Source organism: Gavialis gangeticus, unplaced genomic scaffold, assembly GCF_001723915.1.
Source record: "Gavialis gangeticus isolate Ggan-Ray unplaced genomic scaffold, GavGan_comp1, whole genome shotgun sequence".
In the NCBI taxonomy this organism is placed as follows: domain Eukaryota; kingdom Metazoa; phylum Chordata; order Crocodylia; family Gavialidae; genus Gavialis; species Gavialis gangeticus.
In genome coordinates this window covers 35,253,689-35,271,827 of record NW_017729033.1, presented here as the reverse complement: position 1 = coordinate 35,271,827, position 18,139 = coordinate 35,253,689, and the positions used below count along the sequence as shown (strand labels likewise).

Genomic DNA, 18,139 nt, shown 5'->3' with positions numbered 1-18,139 from the left:
TAATTGGATTATAGACAGGCACAAAAGGGACATGAGCCCACCAACTGTTAGCGCTGACTTAGTGAAGAGGCACTTGGAAAGACTGGATGTGTTTAAGTCAGCAGGCCCAGATGATCTTCATCCAAGGGTGCTGAAGGAATTGCCCAGTGTTATAGTAAAGCCACTGGAATGGCTGTTTGAGCACTCATGGTGCTCAGGTGAGGTCCCAGAGGACTAGTAAAGTGCCAATGTGACTCCTATTTTCAAGAAGGGGGGAAGGAGGATCTGGGTAACTTTACACCGGTTAGTCTCATCTCTATCCTTGGGAAAAACTTTGGAAAAAATTATTAAGGATCACATTTGTGGGAGTCCAGCAGTAAAAATAATGCTGAAGGGCAACCAGCTTGGATTCATGGCAGGTAGATCCTTCCTAACTAACCTTGTTTCTTTTTATGACCAGGTCACAAAATGCTTAGACGTTGGAGTTGAGGTAGATGTCATTTACTTGGATTTTAAGAAGGCCTTCCACACAGTATCTCATCCTGTTCTCATAAATAAACTGAGCAGCTGTGACATAGATGATTACACAGTCAGGTTTGTGGCAAATTGGCTTAGGAGTCGCACCCAGAGAGGGGTGGTGGACGGGTTGGTATCAACTTGGAAAAATGTGGGCAATGGTGTCCAGTTTTGGAAGCCATACTTCAAGAGGGATGTGGACAACCTCGAGAGGGTTCAGAGGAGGGCCACTTGTATGGTTAGGGGCCTGCAGGCAAAGCCCTGTGAGGAGAGATTAAGGGCCCTTGATCTCTTCAGCCTCCACAAGAGAAGGCTGAGAGGTGATCTCGTGGCCGCCTAGAAATTCATTTGGGGGCAGCAAGGAATAGGAGATGCTCTGTTTACTAGAGCACCCCTTGGAGTAACTAGGAACAGCCACAAACTGACAGACAACAGATTTAGGCATCAGGAAGAACTTCTATATGGTAAGGGTTACCAGAATCTGGAATGGGCTTCCAAGGGAGGTGGTGCTCTTCCCTACCTTGGGGGCATTTAAGACAAGGCTTGACATGCACTTGGCTGCAGTCATCTAACCCCAGTGCTCTTTTCTGCCCAGGGCAGGGGGTCAGACTCAATCTACTGAAGTCCCTTCCAACCCAAACATCTATGAATCTATGAAGCCCCCCTCACAAACCCCACACCCACCCACAACACCCCCCTATTCCCCCTACACACACACTCAAGAAACCCACTCCACTTCCCACCCCCTCCTGCAAAGCTCACCCCCCGCACATCTCACACCCTGCATGCCCAGCTGCCACACAGGAAGGGACCTGCTGGTGGGAGCTGTGGCTGCAGGGACAAACATCCTAGTTAGTAAAGGGGTCAGGGGGAGTTCTGATTTTTCTGATAAAAAAACCAAAAGCAAACACCAAAGCATATAGATATTAGAATGTATTTTATTATGCTGATACAGGCACTGGTAGGCTTCCAGATTGCTTTAAAACTGTAAATATATCAATAAAATATTGTCCAACTGGTGTGTGTGTGTGTGTCTGTGTGTGTGTCTGTGTGTGTGTTTTGGGGAAAAATCGTGGCTTTTTTAAACCAAATCTTGAAGCTAGCCTAAACAACTGCTTCTCCTCAGATTTCTCCCCGAAAGGTAAGGTGGATCTTGGCCGTGTCCGTATCTGTCACCGGTTTAATTAATAATCACTAAGAGGAAGGCTTGTGGTACACGAATGGAACAGTTTATTAAGAAACACAAAACAGCCACTACTTTGTTAGTAATATATATAAAGAACAACAGTATCACCAGTAACAATCAACACTAAGTATAAATCCTATGGCCAGAGCAAAGGGGCAGCAATCACGAGAGAGATTTATTGGACCACTGCCATCGGTGGTTCTGTCTGCCTCTTCAGACCCAGTGCCAGGGCTTACCTTACCTTATTACTGGTCACGGGTCTTTTTACAGGGGTATATGACAGAAAGGATATAGCCCACAAAAGGATCCCTTCCCAGGGTATGGGGGATACTCACCAACTGCTCAGTGAGGTCGCTACCAAAGCCCTTTTGCACCTGACGGGAAAAATGGCAGGGAGCCAACCTCTGACTGAGTAAAGCAGTGTGCTGAGGAGTGGTCTCTAACTGCTCCAGGGATCCTTGCTCCTCGCAGAGGACCCAGATTCTGCAGAAGATCTATACCTGCTCAAACAAGCTATCACTCTCTCTCAGCCCCCTCAATCACTGTCTCTATCAATCACTCCTTACAGGCCCTCAGGCATTCCTGTACAATCTCTCTCACAAGTGTACCCTTGCCAACACGCAGAACACGGGCCACAAGCACAAACCAAGCCCCACTCACTCACGCAGGTTCTGTCAAAACCCTTTATAAGGGTAGTGCACCTGGCATGCCAGGGTCTGCACACAGTACATGGGAGTGTGCACAGCACTCTATTCATTATATCTAAGGGTGTCATGGAAAATTACCAAACTAAGGACAGCATGACATCATTCATCCTAATTACAATCTCACCTGTGAATGACCTTACTAACTCAAACTGTCCTGGTCCCATAACCTAACATGAGCCAGCCACAAGCATCTTAATTTGCTCTCAACATATATATATAGATTAGCTAATTGCCCATCAAGAATGATGGATTTCAGAGAACGTTTACATGGTCCCCCTCTCCCTCCACCCACCCTTTGGGGTTGGCCATGTAAAGACTCCCTCTGCTGCCTCCTCCTCCAGTCTCCGGTGCCGGGGGCTTGCTCCCCCAGCATGCCTATGTCTCGCAGCAGGGCTTCCCCCCACCTCCCCTCCTTCCCTGCTCCCTTCCTCTGTCCCTCCCTCCCTGCCAGTTATTGTCAGGGCCAGTTGCTGGGGGCACTGCCACCATGACGCCCCCACACCTCCCCACTTCCCTTCCTTCCTTCCTTCCCTGCCATGTGGCCCCGACAACAGCTGCCACCATGATCCTGCCCCTTCACCCCCCCCCACCCTACACCCACCCAGGCCCACACAGCATCCCTCCCTGCTGGCTGTTGTCAGGGCCCCCTTCCTGCTCCCCTCCCTCCCTGCTGCCTGCCCTGAGAACAGCCACCACTGTGACCCCCCCCCTTAGCCTCCCCCCCGGCTGTTCTGGGCAGCAGCAGGGATGGGTGGCAGGGGAGCACCACCACCATGACCACCCCATTTGTTCTCAAGCAGGAAGGCATGGGGAAGCCCTGCTGCACTGGCAGCCGGGGCGTGTTTGCTGCCATCACAAACTTCTCTGGTAGCAGCTCAAACTTGGGCCTGCAGAGCCCATGCCCGCACAGCCAATTGCTTCCTGCCATCTCGGTGGCGTATGCGCAGTTGGCCAAGAGCAGTATGGACAGACAGACATACAGGCAGACAGACTAAGCCCTCTATTATATTAAGCTATAGGCCCTCTATTATACCTATAGGTATAGATATCTTTAGATAGATAGATAGATAAATGCCACTAATAATATAAATGCCACTAATACATACAGATATATACCTACATAGATCTACTAGCAAAACGCCCATCAAGAATGATGGGTGGGTGGCAGGGAAAAAGCGCCACCACCCACCGCCCCGTGCTGCCGTCACTCCATGCCCAGCCCCGCACAACCCCCCCCCACCCACTCTATGTTGCAAACAAGCATCTATGCCAAAATAAATTGGTTTTAAAGACTGCTTTGCAGTTATACAACCTTGGGGGGGAGCTTGTGCAGGAGTGTGAGAATCTCTCCTTTATTTCTGAGTCCCTTCTCAGTTACTGGAGTATTGACTGGTTCTCTGGTGGATCTCTAGCTACTTCTACCTGGCTGAGCTCCATTTTGGAGTTATCAGTGCACTGCTGTTTTCGGACTGCGCTGTCTCATCCAACTTCATCCTGTCTGGGAACAGCGGTTCCCCAGTAGGCTGAGACACTGAAGAAATATGTCACCTGTCCTGCTTCATTCCACTGTTACCCTTAGGGTCTATCTCCTATACATCAATCAAGTAGGAGCACAACTGCTTTCCCCCCTCACCCCCTTAGGAAAAGTAAGGAAGAAAGTAACTGCATAAGCTGTAAGCAGCTTCAAGACAGAGCTCTGCAGGATGAAAGTTGGCCTGTGGTGCACAGACAATACAGAACACTGGGACTGGGCCCTCAATCAATTAACCCCCCAAAGCATTTGACAATAGTTTGTATGGCAGATACTGTATGAAATGAATAGCATTGTACCATGCACTGACAGCATGTGCTGTTTTGGCTTCAGTGGAGCAGTTATGATTTACTGTGTGTGGTCAATGAATACTACATTCAATGCAGGCCAGTCTTTGCTGTCACGGTAAATGCAAGGCAGACAGGAACCTGGTGAGGCACATCATTCTCAACAATAATCTCTAGTGCAGAATGAAGTAGCAGAAATAGTACATCAAGGGCATTATCTTCATTATCTCTTGCTACTTCAAGTAGGTTTATTTCATTTCCCTTATTTTTATAGCTTACTGGTCCAGGACAGACATTCTTTATAATTCACTGGAAGAAGTGTTTGATTTGAGTTACTTTTGTCAGTAGAACTGTCATCAAATCAGTAAAATTTATGGTATGTAGGGGATGGTGCTGAAGAGGTAAAACTACCTTTTCTTAATCAATTTAGAGTCTAAGAATTATATTTTTTTAATATGTAGAAGGAATATCATGAGCTTTTTTACTTTTATTTTCTAGGATTCTCTTTTTATGCATATTTTTTGTTTTACAGTTCCACCTTTGTGAGGAGGTTGTGCAGAACCTAGAGGCTCTCACCTTTATTTCTGCCTCCTTCCTCCATAACTGGGAGTTGGCTGGTTCTCCAGTGAGCTTCTACCCTAATCATCTCTGTGCTGGTAAAATTACTGTAAACATTGCACAAAATAGACAATAGTGGATCCACAGGGCATCAAGGGATGTCAGCTGCAGATGTCAGGTGGCCATATAAAATGACTGCATAATACCCTTAAACACTTTAGAATTTTTGCATAGTACAATGATAGTCTGTCTACTTTAAAACCACCTTAAGGAATTGAACACAAGGATGCTCTTGCCAGGGAAATTCCATAGATTGACTTAAAATATTTTTATTATGGAAATGGCACATTTAACACAAGACTTGCCACAGGACAGTCATTATTTGTCATGTGGGTGAGTGGAATCTTCAGCCCTACAGTATTCTGACTCGCTCACAGTGCCCGGCTCACAACTTTATTTTCATGTAGTAAGTTGGGAAAATAGAAGTTTCTTTTCAGGCTACGCTGGTTATCAGTCTCTCCTTGGCATGGCATCACTCAACAGGGTTCCTTACAGGAAAAACATTGATTGACCTGTGCATAGCTAATGCCTCAATTAATCTAACTGTTCAGAAACCAGTTTCCACTGGTAGCAACTAAACAGGGTGGAGTTTGACACTCCAACTCTGAGATGACTTTGAGTGTGTACTCTTGTATTCACAACATGCTGTATCTCTGACTCTGTATTGGTAGAACAAAGCTACACAACAGAGAGGATAACGTTCTGTTCTATGTAGTTGCCTATACTGACTATTATTATCATATCTGAGCTCCAAACAGTAGTGCACAAAAGTTACATGACTAACAGCAGTCATATGACTTCTTTTTTCATTCTTTCCCCAAGTACAGAACTGTATGCAGTGAAGCGTTTGTTTTGGTAGGGTTTATGTTGCTATATAAGTTAGCGAAAGAAAGGTGACAAACATTTACGTTTGACTTAAAGTAGAAAATGAAAGGGGTTTTTTTACTCATTACTTCTTGTGGAAGTTCATTCCAGTTGCAGACTGGCCTCCATGGCAGCTCTGTCTCCCACACATTAGTTTTACCCTTATTGTGGAAAGTTCCATTATTCCAGACAAGGAGAATTGGTGATACTCACAAATGTTTAGGTCAACCTTTTGAGATATGTTGCACTGATGCTACTAAGGGCCTCAGAGATAAGAACTGATATCTCAGACATGCATTGATATTCTGTGATAAGCCAAATACACAAGTGGACATGTCCAATATGCTTCCAGCATCCTGTATTACTGAAGAAACTCACTGCTGCATGCTGTACTAATTACAGTTATCACAAGTGCTGGTGGCTTCATGGCAAGGTTTATAGCTTTACTGCTGTCATAGATTTTATAGACATTTGGGCTGGAAGGGACCCTGAAGGATCATTGAGTCCAGCCCCCTTCCCCAGGGGCAGGAAGTCAGCAGGGATCATAGGATCCCAGCAAGATAAGCATCCAAATATGTCTTGAAGGTGTTCAAAGTGGGTGCTTGAACTGCCTCCGGTGGCAGTCTGTTCCAAACCTTGGGGGCTGGGATAGTAAAGAAGTTCTTTCTTATGTCCAGCCTGAATCCAGTCCAACTAAAAGATAACAAAGGAGTAAATAACTGAAGTCAGGTCAATTTAACCAGGATGAGACAATTACCCCACCAAGCAAAGATGGCAGAAAACATTACTTGTGGTGCTGTTATCTGAGAGCGGAATTGCTGGTATTTTGAGTCTAGGTCATCTAACCAGTTCAGCTACTGGCTGCATGGATACATTGAGTAGAACCAATTGATTCTTCTGAGCCTCTATAATTAAGGGAGCAGATGTTCCTTAATTCAGAATTTAGACACTACCCTTAAGTAGTATACAGAATGCATGCTTACAGTCTACTGACTTAAATGGAATTGAATTTATACAGTCAGACACACATCTATGAAAGTGAGCAAATATTTTCTATTATAGATCTTTATATACTGTCCTGATACCCAAATTGGATGTTCCTTTTGAAAGACTGCATTTATATTAAATCTGTGGCATTGAGGAAGCAATAGAAATGATATACCAATAACAGATTTTTCACCTTTTTGAACTAGTGGAAAGGTTTGTATTTGACTGCTGCATGTTGATAAGATCATTAATTTAATGTTTTCCATTTCAGCTGAAAGTTATAATTTTATGTAAGCAGTAAATTTAATATCATATACTCCTGAAAAAGATAGTACTTCTTTTTCATCTGTACACATTCATATTTTGTAACAAAAGATAGCAAGGTAAACATAAAAATCCAAAAAACTGTCAAACGGGGGAATTTTGCTTCAAATTAAGTCTTTGTGTTCAAGTTCTGCTCATTTGGCTAATTAAACTTGGAAGCTAAAACTTCTACCTATGGATAAAATGATTAATGTTACCTTAAGGCACAGGTTCTCAACAAGGGTACCAGGCACCTTGGGGTACCATGAAATCCTTTTAAGGGTGCCATGGGGTACTGTACAATATTGTATACCTAACAGTGCTAAATACCTGCACATGATTCATAAGATAGACCCAAAAATTTCAAATAGAAATCCATAGTGTCTAAAGCATTTCTGACCTGTTGTGGTCTTTCTGGCCAGGTACAGAAGGTCCTCTTATTGTGTGGTAGGAATGCGGAAAGCCCTCTACAGCTGTAACCAAACATATGGTCAGCACACATAGAGCATCGTAAAAACGGCAGATCTCACTCTAAGATGGGGGTTCCCAACCCCTGGGCCATGGCCCAGTGCTGGACCATGAAGGATTGGTTGCCGGTCTGCAGGAGGGCTGGCTGCCAGACTGGAAGTGACCGCAAACCACAGACTGGAAGTGACTGGAATACTGTGGACTGGCAGCCAACCTTTTTTCATACTGAGTATAAAAAAGGGTTGGCTGCCTGCCCACAGTATGCCGGTCACTGCTGGTCCGCAGTTTGCCAGTCTGCGGTCACTTCCAGTCCGCAGCTTGCTGGTCCTCAGCATAAAAAGTTTGGGAACCCCTGCTCTAAGATAACCCTGGATGGAAGTGGTATCAGACTTCAGCACCGTAGGTTACAGCACTGTAACAAATACCTGTACCAGATCCCATTAAGACTCATGTAGGTCACATCCTGCTGGCAACCCATGGGGCTTCGCGGCACCCTACTCATCCGTGTTCCCAGGGCAGCGCTCTAGCCCCAGTCAGAGCTCATGTCGTCTGCCCAAGTGCTGGACCAGCCCTGCCCACAGGCTGTGACTGACAAGAGTCAATGAAGCCCCTGTTTCCAATCCCCTTACCCCTTTGTTCCCTCCAGCCAGCCATGAGCCACTGTCTGATATTACTGCTCAGTGTGCGGGTTCCAGCTACCTTACCTGGGCATTTGTAAAATGTCCAGCTTTTGATTAAGCACTCAGCTAGATCCAGTCACTCACAAAGCTTCCTCACTTGCATCGAGGAGGTCTATCTAACTCAGGATGTCTACTAGCCGACCAGGGGCAGGGTGCTCCTAGAATTGGTTCTGCCCAAAGGGGACAATCTAGTGAGCAACCTGTGGATTGAAGGGAAACTGGGTGACAGCAACCTTGAGATGATCAGTTTCTCCATCCACCATGAGCCAGGGAAATCAGCCAGTAGGGTAGAAATCCCTGATTTTAGGAAAGCTGATTTCCAAATTCAGGAGATTGGTTGGTGAGGCTCCCTTCCTCATTGGACCATGATGAGTCATGCACAGTGAGGGACTTGTTTGGTGTTGGTATAAAGTGCTGTAGGAATAGATTTCAGACCAGATTACCCTGAATAATCATTTCATTTCCATAGTACCTAACCTGCTGGGCTCTTCACAGGCCCAGAAACCTGACAGCAGGAGAACAGTTAGGGTCTGTCTTCTTATGTTGCTTGGTCTAATGCCCTAGGGTGCAGGAAATACATCTGTGTGCAAGTTTTGCAGCCTATTATGAATGTCTACACACTGTTACATACTACAGAGTTGAGCTTTTTAGTGCAACAACTTCTCAACCATACAGGAGCACAGTAATCTGCTGGGGCATATACTATTGCAAATGCAGTGGTTCTGAACACTTTGAAGTTGGCACAGAATGTCATTCTGGCTAAACATCTTACTGCAACAACCCATGCAGAGACTTTAGTGCTGTCCTTTTGAATGTGATGTTTATAGGTGAGGGAATGGTCTAATGTAATTCCTTGGTAAGTTGGGGTATGCTCATAGGGCTGGATATTGTTGCCTACTCCGATATTTAGTGTGCTCTTGGCTCAACAATTGTCCATGTGGAAGACTGATGATACTGATTTATTGATGCTCCCCACTGACCCCATGCCTCTCAAACACCCCCAACCAACTCCTGCACCACTAGCCTATAACAAAGCAGAGGCACCAGGGCTGGGATCCCTTACAGTTGTGGGGGGCTTATCAGACTGTTACACTGAGTGACCATAAATCTGGTTAATTGTCAATTGGCCACCCCATCCCTCGATGCCGTATTGCTTTCCTGAGGCCAGGATGTTGATGTGGAACCATTTTACACAAAATGACACCTAAACAAACTCCAAAAGACACTGACACCTTTTTTTCAAGCCCCGCAGCTGGGGTGTAACCAACAGTTGCAACTGTGGGTTTTTGCTGCCATGCCTCCAGGCACCATTTGGCAGAGCACCTGCTCATGGCCCCAGCCTCTGACACTTGGGTTTCCCAGCCCTCCCAGCTCCCGGGCATCTGGATGGAACCCAGGCACCTGGATTTCCTAACTGGTAGGAGGAACACAGGCATTTCACTCCATAACCAATGCCAGGTTGCAAGCAACTATGCTGCTCATGGCCCTGAGTGGGGGAAAGGGTCTGGACAAGGGACTCACCAGAGATCTCTCAGTGTCTCCCTTGTCTGTAGTCTCCACAATTGGGTGCAAAAGGCCCTGTTATCTGAGGGAGGCCACCCTCACTGCTATGGAGATACAGAGTCACAGCGCCAGAGTAAGGAGTTTATGCACAGTCAAAGATCCCCCGAGCAGGGACCACCTGCAGACAATGGCAGCAAGGGGGCAGCAGATGGCAGGCAGGAAATCAGGGGGGCATGTGCCCCACCTACGCATCATTATGCATCAGTGGGGGGCTCGCCTTCTGCCCCATGCCTGTGCTGTGTGTTTATGGTGCCAAGCCCAGTGCATATTTGAAATGCTTCTTCCTATAGTTCAGCTGCTCCATAGGACCTCATGAGCCAGGAAAGGAGGGGGTAGACCAGATCCCTGACAAGGATTAGGAGTTGATGACATCACTGATGATAAAACCGGAGACCCCAGAAGTGTAGCACCTACTCTGTATCACTCCAGGGAATGGGAGTCGCACAATAAGTAAGCATTATCTTCATTAGCCACATGAAAGTTGGTGGCCCATTCATGTCCTGAATGCCTGGATTCTGTGTGTATGTATGCATGCCCTAAACATCTGGGTTTCGTGTGTGCACCAGCACCCTGCACACCTGGGTTTTGTGTTTATGTGCATGTATATGTCCCATATGCCTAGGTTCTGTGTATGTGTATGTGTGGGGAGTGCACACACACACACACGGAACCCAGGAGTCTGGGACAGGTACACACACGCAGAGCACCCAGACATCCAGGGTGTGCACACACACTTGACAGGCGCAGGGTGTGCTGGGTGGGTATGTGTGGAACGGCCTGCTTGTAAAGTCCAGGTTTCGGTTCTGTTGAGCACGCACAGTTGAAGCAAGGCTTGGAAAAGCCTGGAAGGAGTAAACCTTTGGCCTCATAACCTATTTATTATTAGTGAGCAGGTGTGTTTGATGAAAAACAGAGCAATTGACAGGTCAGTGGAGTGACATGCCTGAGGTAAAAGTGACAGATGAGTGAAAGATTGTTGCAAGCTGAGTGATTGGCAGGCGTTGTTGATTGGCTAGTGATGAAGCAGCATGTTGCCATAAACCATTAATATAAAAGGACACAGCGGCAGTGTCTTTGTGCATGTCTGAATTTGCCTGTGCATGTGTCACATCTGGTGGAGACATGGAGCTCTGTATCCCCAGGGGCTCCTGTGTGATTGACCAGAACACTCCAGGACCAGATCTATGGTGTGTTTGTGCCTCTGTGCCAGTGTGACTGCCTGTGTACCTGGGAGATAGTGTGCTGCTGCATGTATGGTGGCTCATGTGTGAGTGGCCAGACTGCTCCAGGGACTCTGGATTTCTAAATCACTGCAGCAAGGGAGTGACCAGCACCAAAGCTTCCCAGCAGTCAAGGACACTAGTGAACTAGTTTTGCCAAAGCTGAACCATAGTGGTAAAGTATTACCCTATTTTACACCAGTGTTCTGTTGTCTGGTTTCCCTATTGTTATTGGTCTGTGTTTACATTCTTGTTCTGGTTCTTGTTCTTGATATTACTGTTCTATTTTGTTTTATCTATTGTTGTTACCCAGTAAAACTGACTGAACCAAGATGGACACCATTATTAGCTTGGCTAACCAAAATTCTATTTCCCCCACCACTTTTCCAGCATCTTGATTAATATAATTACTACATTAAATCAGAGGTTCCTTGTAACAGGCTGATGGCTCACGGCCATGAAAAGCCACTGCTGCATCAGGTCCAGATTGGTGGTTGTGATGGCCCAGCCAGCCAATCTGGGGTGGCTCAGCCAGTCAGCTCCACTTGGAAGTCTTTGGCAGCCTGGGGAGCGTGCAGGGCATGCTGGGAGGCATGTGTGAGTCCCTTCTACCTGCTGCCCCCTGCCCCCCCAAAAAGGGTTAACTCATGTTTTGTTTGTGACCAACCTAACCTTGGGCACTTAGGCTGCCTATACATGTGCTCATTCATGTTTTAATTAGAACACATAGGAGCAGACTCAATCAGGTGTGCTCTGTGTTCTAATTAAAACACTCTAGCATTGCCTCATCATGTCTATTAAGCCTCTGCGCATTTTAAAATGGCCATGGGGGCACTTTAGCTAAACCTCATTGAATGAGGTTTAGATAAAGTATCCTGCAACATTTTTAAAATGTGGAGGTTTAATGGATGTGACTTTGGGGTGTTTTAATTAGAGCAGCTCTCCAGGAACCACTCCAATAAAAATGCCTCTTCCCCCAATCCTGAGCACATGTATAGATTAGCCTTAGGGTAAAGCTCAAAAGTTGGAGTACTTCCACCGCAACCTTCTCGCATGCCTGTGCTTAGCTTCTGAGTTCTTTGCAACAGAAGAATTTCTCTCATTTTTCCTTAGTCATAAAATGAAGAAAAGCTAAGAGCTGGCATTTTCTGAGGGCCACCTGATGTCTGAAAAGGTTGAGAACCATTAAGGATACATGAAGCGGCTTCTAAAATTTTTGTTTTGTGGTTGAAATGAAAACCAAGTATATCCTCATTGGTTTATAAAAAGCAATATACCTATTTTCAGACTGGTAACTTTCCACACCAATGATTGCCAGAAGCTCATTGTCCCAGGGGGACACAAGTGGAGCTCTCTCCCACAGCAGGACCCGTGGCAGGGCTGACCTGCCTGAAGAAAGAAACAAAAAGCCCTGAACAGAGGGCTCACTTACCATTTTTAAGAGAACCCAAGCCGCGCCAAGAAGGGCCGCCGGAGTGGTTCATCAGCCACTTTTATTTCTGGCTGGGAACAGCATCAGCAGATGATGTCATCAAAAACTGCCACCCAGATAATTTAAAAGCCAGTGGTGGGGAAACAGAGATGGGGGCAGCAATGCTGGAGCCAGAAGGCAAAGCAGCTCCCTGGGCTGCACAGTGGCAAGGTTGTCAGCTCAGCAGAGGGCCAGGCAGGGACCCGCAGGAAGGGTCCCAGCTCCTTTAAAAGGAATACCCACCCAGCTCAGCAGGGCAGCTGGGCCAAGGAGGATGGTGTCAAGGGATCCCAAGGACCACAGATGCCAGATCCATAAGTGGGGTGGGCTGAGGCCCATACCCCGACTATTCTTTTCTTCTCTTTGATTATTTTGGAAGGCACACAGAGCCCAGACCAGGGAAGTCATCTTCAAGTGTCCCCAGGTCAAGAGGAAGAGTGGAGTCAGAATAGTGGACTGCAACCCCTCAAAAGGGGAGCAGATGCTGAGATGAGGACGGTTCCACACCCCACAGTCACCCAGGGTAAAGGGGCATTGAGGGATGGGCAGGAAGAGACAAGAGCAGGAGAGAACACCAAGGTGACAGGCCGGCAATCCATCATCCAGTTGTCCTGAAGGCTGGCATATGGCTGTGGTGTAGGGGAGGTGGAGCCCCAAGAATGCCCGCAAAGGGCAGCAACTGGTCTGCGAGAATCCGCAAGGGGGAGCTCCACCTTTGAAGACAAGAAGATCAAGTCCTGGCAGGTGAGTGTCACAGCCTCCCTCGGGGGTGAACATGACCCAATACACAGGTCTCAGGGACACACCCCGTGGCTGGAGCCAGGTGCGTGCTCTAAGGTTGCTAGACAGCGCCTATACGAGACCAGATGGGTGCACTCATACATGCATGTAAGAATAGACAATGCACTTGGACCTATAAGCCTTACCACAAATGCATGTCTGTGTAGCAGTCTGTGCATGTTTTCCTGAATATTTACCAACTATTATGTTCTCATGTTTATGAAAATATTTATTAATTGTTTTGTTAATTAACCAGCTTTAATTGTCATCTTTAAACTAATAGTGATGTGAGGTGACAAGTACAGTAGGTCACCAGTCTGATCTCTTGATAACATGCGACTCTCAGATAATACTAAGACTGACAATTCCATTTCCATTTCCATGGTAACACCCTGGTGCTTTAAATGAAAAGGTTATTTTTAAAAAGTCTTATTTAGAAAACTTACTCTAAAACAATTCCATCCTATTAATAGTTTCTAAACTGTAATTATGGAATTGTATATTCGCTTTAACAGTGATCTTTGCTTTCTCATAGAAAGATATAGCACCATATTGTTTTGAATAAAATATGGAGCTGCAAATATGCATTTTAGTTTTCTGTTTGCAATGCTAGAAGCTACATGATAATGCCAGCTTTGAAAAGAAGCACAAATTAGAAATGGGAAATTATTATGAAACTGATTACTTTCATGTAAATTATTACTGTATATTGAAATAACATAATCACTCAATTTTGCAAGGCAAAAGGAATTAAATTACTATACATATAATACAAAGGAAACATATTATGAGTATCAAATTCAGGGGGCCATTACCTGCTATTACTAACTCTTTTTGAACTGATTTATTGTTCTAATGCAACCAACCTTCCATCCAGTTCACTTTTAGAAATCACGTAGCTTGGTGAAATTATAGTTACAGTATCCCACACATGCCTATTGTTAAGTTACAAATTCAGAGCTGTTAAATCAAGAGACCAGTTCTTAGAAGCCACACTGCACATTAAAACCTCTGCATCACAAAGCCAAGCACAATTACTGCAGGGACACTGCAGGATGACAGCGTACCAAAGGTAGCCTCACTTACAATATTTGACCAACTACAATTTCAAATTAAATAAATGGAGAAGGAAACTGTATATTACACTGTTGCATATGAAGGTGACTATACTGTGTAATTTCTGAATTGCAAACCTTACAACCTGAAATTTTTCATGCTGTTCACACACACACGGTATTTCACACACATGCCATTTCAATGAGTGATATATAGATATTTTAGTTCTTGGATACTCTTTCCTATCTGCACCCAGAAAAACCAGAAATTAATCTTTCAAAATAACTAGACTTATCTTGGAAGCTTTCTTCCATTTTAAAGGAAATGTAGTATAATACCATCTTGTGGACACAACATGTATCTATCAAGAAGCGTTAGAAGTGAGAGGAAGTAGACTAAACAGTTAGGAAAATATGCAGTTTAGGGGTTCCCTGCAGATCTCTGAATCCTATTATCTCGGTAAGATATCAGTTGAAATCATTAAATGTAGGTAACTTAAACCAGAAGCTCATAGCTTCCTCAGGCAGGTTAGTCTTGCTACCTAGCAAAACTGAAGCTCAGGAGCTGTTTCTGTACCTATTTCTATGCCTTCTCCCATCTTTGCCCCTCTTTTGATCTACTACCTGCACTGTATTTAAACTTAAGGGCATTACATAATGATACCAAGTAGATTTGCTTTACAGCTGTATTCAGCTCTGCAATACATTTATAATGAACCTACAGAAAGTTCAAAGAAGCCTGAGTTTTGTTGTTAACTTTTTAAAGCACTGTTTTGTCATTCTAGTTTTGATGAGGAAGGGAAAGAGAGTACAGAGTACACAAGCAGTAATCATAGCTATAAAAATAGCTTTCTGTTTAGGATGGAATGAAGTCTGCGTGGAGCTATTTGGTCTGTCTGTTGTTTATATAGAAAAGGAAGGACTGGAGTGAAGCAGTTTTCTGCTGGAAACAATGGATTACATATGTAAAATTGGAAGATGTGCTAGGGGAAAAAACACATTTGTAACAGCGTGAGTGCATCTTGGGGAAAACCTCAGCTGACAGAAGGAGGCTGTATAGCAAGAAGAGTGCTGGAAAATACTAGGTGACTGACTGGCACATATGTGGTTTCTGCTGATTTAAATAAGCCATTTAAAAACAGATCTGCTTGAAAAGCAAAAAAAGTAACTGATGTTATACTGGATGGAACAGCTACCAGATGGTCCAGTTAGCAGCAGCTACTAGTCCTTTTTAAAGCGGGGGGTGGGAAATACTAAAGCACTCTTCTGGCTCATGGGCCAGCCTGGACTGTAAATTCCATTTGGCACAACCTGTGTAAATGTACTGCACTGAAACACCCTGTTCCAAAAATACACTACAGTTAGACAAACTATTCTAGTTGTAGGCAGACAAAGCAGGAGGTAATCTAAAGTATCAGAATTCAAAGGCACCAAAACAGCAGAAAGTATCACAAAGTGTATTCTTTCATGTAATGAGGAAAATAAAAATCTACTCTCACCTAACTCTAGTCTAAATCAAGATGGCAAAAACTACCCCTGTCCTTTCTAGAGTATAAATCGGGACCACATAAGAAGCATCCCCCTTTAGAACCAGGCATATACAGTATTTTAACTAGATTTGTACCTCACACACACAATTGCCTCTGTTGTCCTTTGCCTCTTTTATTCACATCAGCTAGAACATTAGTGTTTAATTAGCCTCAGCTGTTTGTTTCAGTGTCCACCAACTTAACCCCTCTCAGTCCAATTCCTTACCCCTGTTATGACAAAAAGGAAAAAAGAGGGCTGTGGTTCATGCTCTCTCCAGAAAAAGCAGCCTCAAAGGTCTGGGGCTGTTCTGAGACTCAGGAAAGGTAGCCATCCTGTTAAAACTACAACAAAGCAGTTTTAAACACATACAGACACAAAGTGCTTAGTCCATTATTAATGACAAGTATCACCCTGCTTCCACATAGCCATTCCGTAGCTTTTAATAAAGATATTAATGTGTATATTTGCAAGGCCCTCATCCCTGCAGTGTCTGGACCTCAAATTTATTAGATAAACAGGAAGGTAAAAATAAATTTTTGTAGCACCATGCTACAATGGTGACTTAAGAGTCCAATCCTTGAGCTACAGACCCGTTCACAGAAGTTGCAGGTCTTTCTGAGGAAGAGAGTAGGCCACAGACAAGGATTTCTCTTCTTTTCCTTGCTTTAAGCTTTCCTCTGCTTTGAGGGCAAGACACTTTACCTTGAAACGGGCTGTTGCTTGGTTGAGGTTGCAGTGCCACAGTTTGTAGCTAGCTCCTCCTAGCTCTTGATGTAAGCATCCATTTTCTTGATGTATGCCTTCAATGTGTCCTTGCAGCATTTCTCTTGGCCACCATAAGATCTCAGGCCATTACTAACCTGGGAGTAGAGCACTTGTTTTAGGAGTTGAGTTAGTTAACTGCATATAATGTCTGCTCTAATGAAGTCAGAGCTGGAGGATCACCAATTCAATGCTGGTAATATTGGCTTCAGCAAGGATGCTGGCTCTGTAACGGACCAGATCATAGGTAGTCTTACCTAATGGTTAGACCACTGAGAGAAAGCAGAGCCTAGGGCTTGGTCAAAAGGTAGGAGCCATATACCAAAACCTGAGGGAAATTCAGAAGCAGGGTCCACAACACAGTCCAGGATTAGGGCCAATCCACAGGGTAAAGTCTGAAAACAAAGCAAAACTGGGGTCAGACACCAGGAAACAGAACCACAGGGAACTCCAGAACTGAAGTCCCGAATAAGCTGAAAACCAGGGTCAGGAACCAAGAGAAGCAGAGTCCAGGAACCAGGAGCCTTGCTACAGCAGAGTTGTTGACTGGCCAGCAAACTCAGGGCCCCAGGTGGTGCTAAATTAATAGATAGTGCTCCCAGCAGCCAATCAGGATACTTGCTGCTCCTAAAGTGGCACAGAGTTCATTAGCTGGGGCTTACTGCAGGTGTGGCTGCTAAGTACTTGATTCAAGCTGACCTGCTCAGAGTTCCTGACTGCTTAGCCCAGAGTGGACTGCTTGATCAGCATCCCTGGCAGACATGTGTGCAGTGATCTTCCCATTTAATGTGGAGAACTTTTCAGGGGCATCATTAGTGATACCTCTTCAGGCTATTGACATGGCAATGGTAAGTCACCCACATTTCACATCTGTAGAGGAAGGTGGGGATGATGACTGCCTGGTAGACCTAGATTTGGTTGTCTTTCCAGAGACTGTGATGAATAAAGACATGTCAAAGCAATTTCTCATAGAAGGCAGTTGCTCACTACAGTCTGTGGTGGATCTCCTCAATGTTCACTCTCTGAGAGAGGTGGCTACAAGGTAGGAGAAAAGCTTGACTACCTCCAGGGCCTTTCCCTCAATGGTAACTTGGGTGGGGGTGTCACATCCATTACCCGGGGCAAGTTGATAGAGCACTTTAGTCTTTTTCATGTTGAAAGAGAGACCTAAAGTTTGGTAGGCTTCTCGAAAAAGTTCTAGTGTGCTTGTGCGTGAAAGGAAGGCACAATCATTGGTGTACTGAAGGTCCAGGATGGTTGTTTGAGTACTTTGGTCTTCAAGCAAAAACATCCCAGACTGAAGAGCCCTCCCTTAGCCTGTCCTCATAGGGCCTGCCCTGCTGCACCCCAATCATGCAAGTAGCCCTCCTCTGGACCCTCTCCATGTTGTCCACGTCCCTCTTGAAGTGCGGCACCTAGAACTGGATGCAGTACTCCAACTGCTGCCTGACCAGTGCCGCATAGAGGGGGAGGATCACCTCCCTGGACCTGCTTGAGATGCATCTGTGGATGCATGACAAGGTATGGTTGGCCTTGCTGACTGCATCTCCACACTGCCGGCCCATGTTCATCTTGGCATCAATAATGACTCCAAGATCCGTTTCTGCCTCTGCACTGATGAGAAGGGAGTTC

The 18,139-nt window shown here is 45.2% G+C and overlaps 1 long non-coding RNA gene across 1 annotated transcript; it reads left to right on the top strand.

The window, feature by feature from the left end:
* Positions 1-7,639: 7,639 nt before the first annotated feature.
* On the top strand, positions 7,640-17,884 carry LOC109303717. The gene is made up of 3 exons (XR_002099190.1): positions 7,640-7,738; positions 17,175-17,187; positions 17,871-17,884. It is a non-coding gene; the product is annotated as an uncharacterized LOC109303717 (long non-coding RNA).
* The last annotated feature ends 255 nt before the right edge of the window (positions 17,885-18,139 follow it).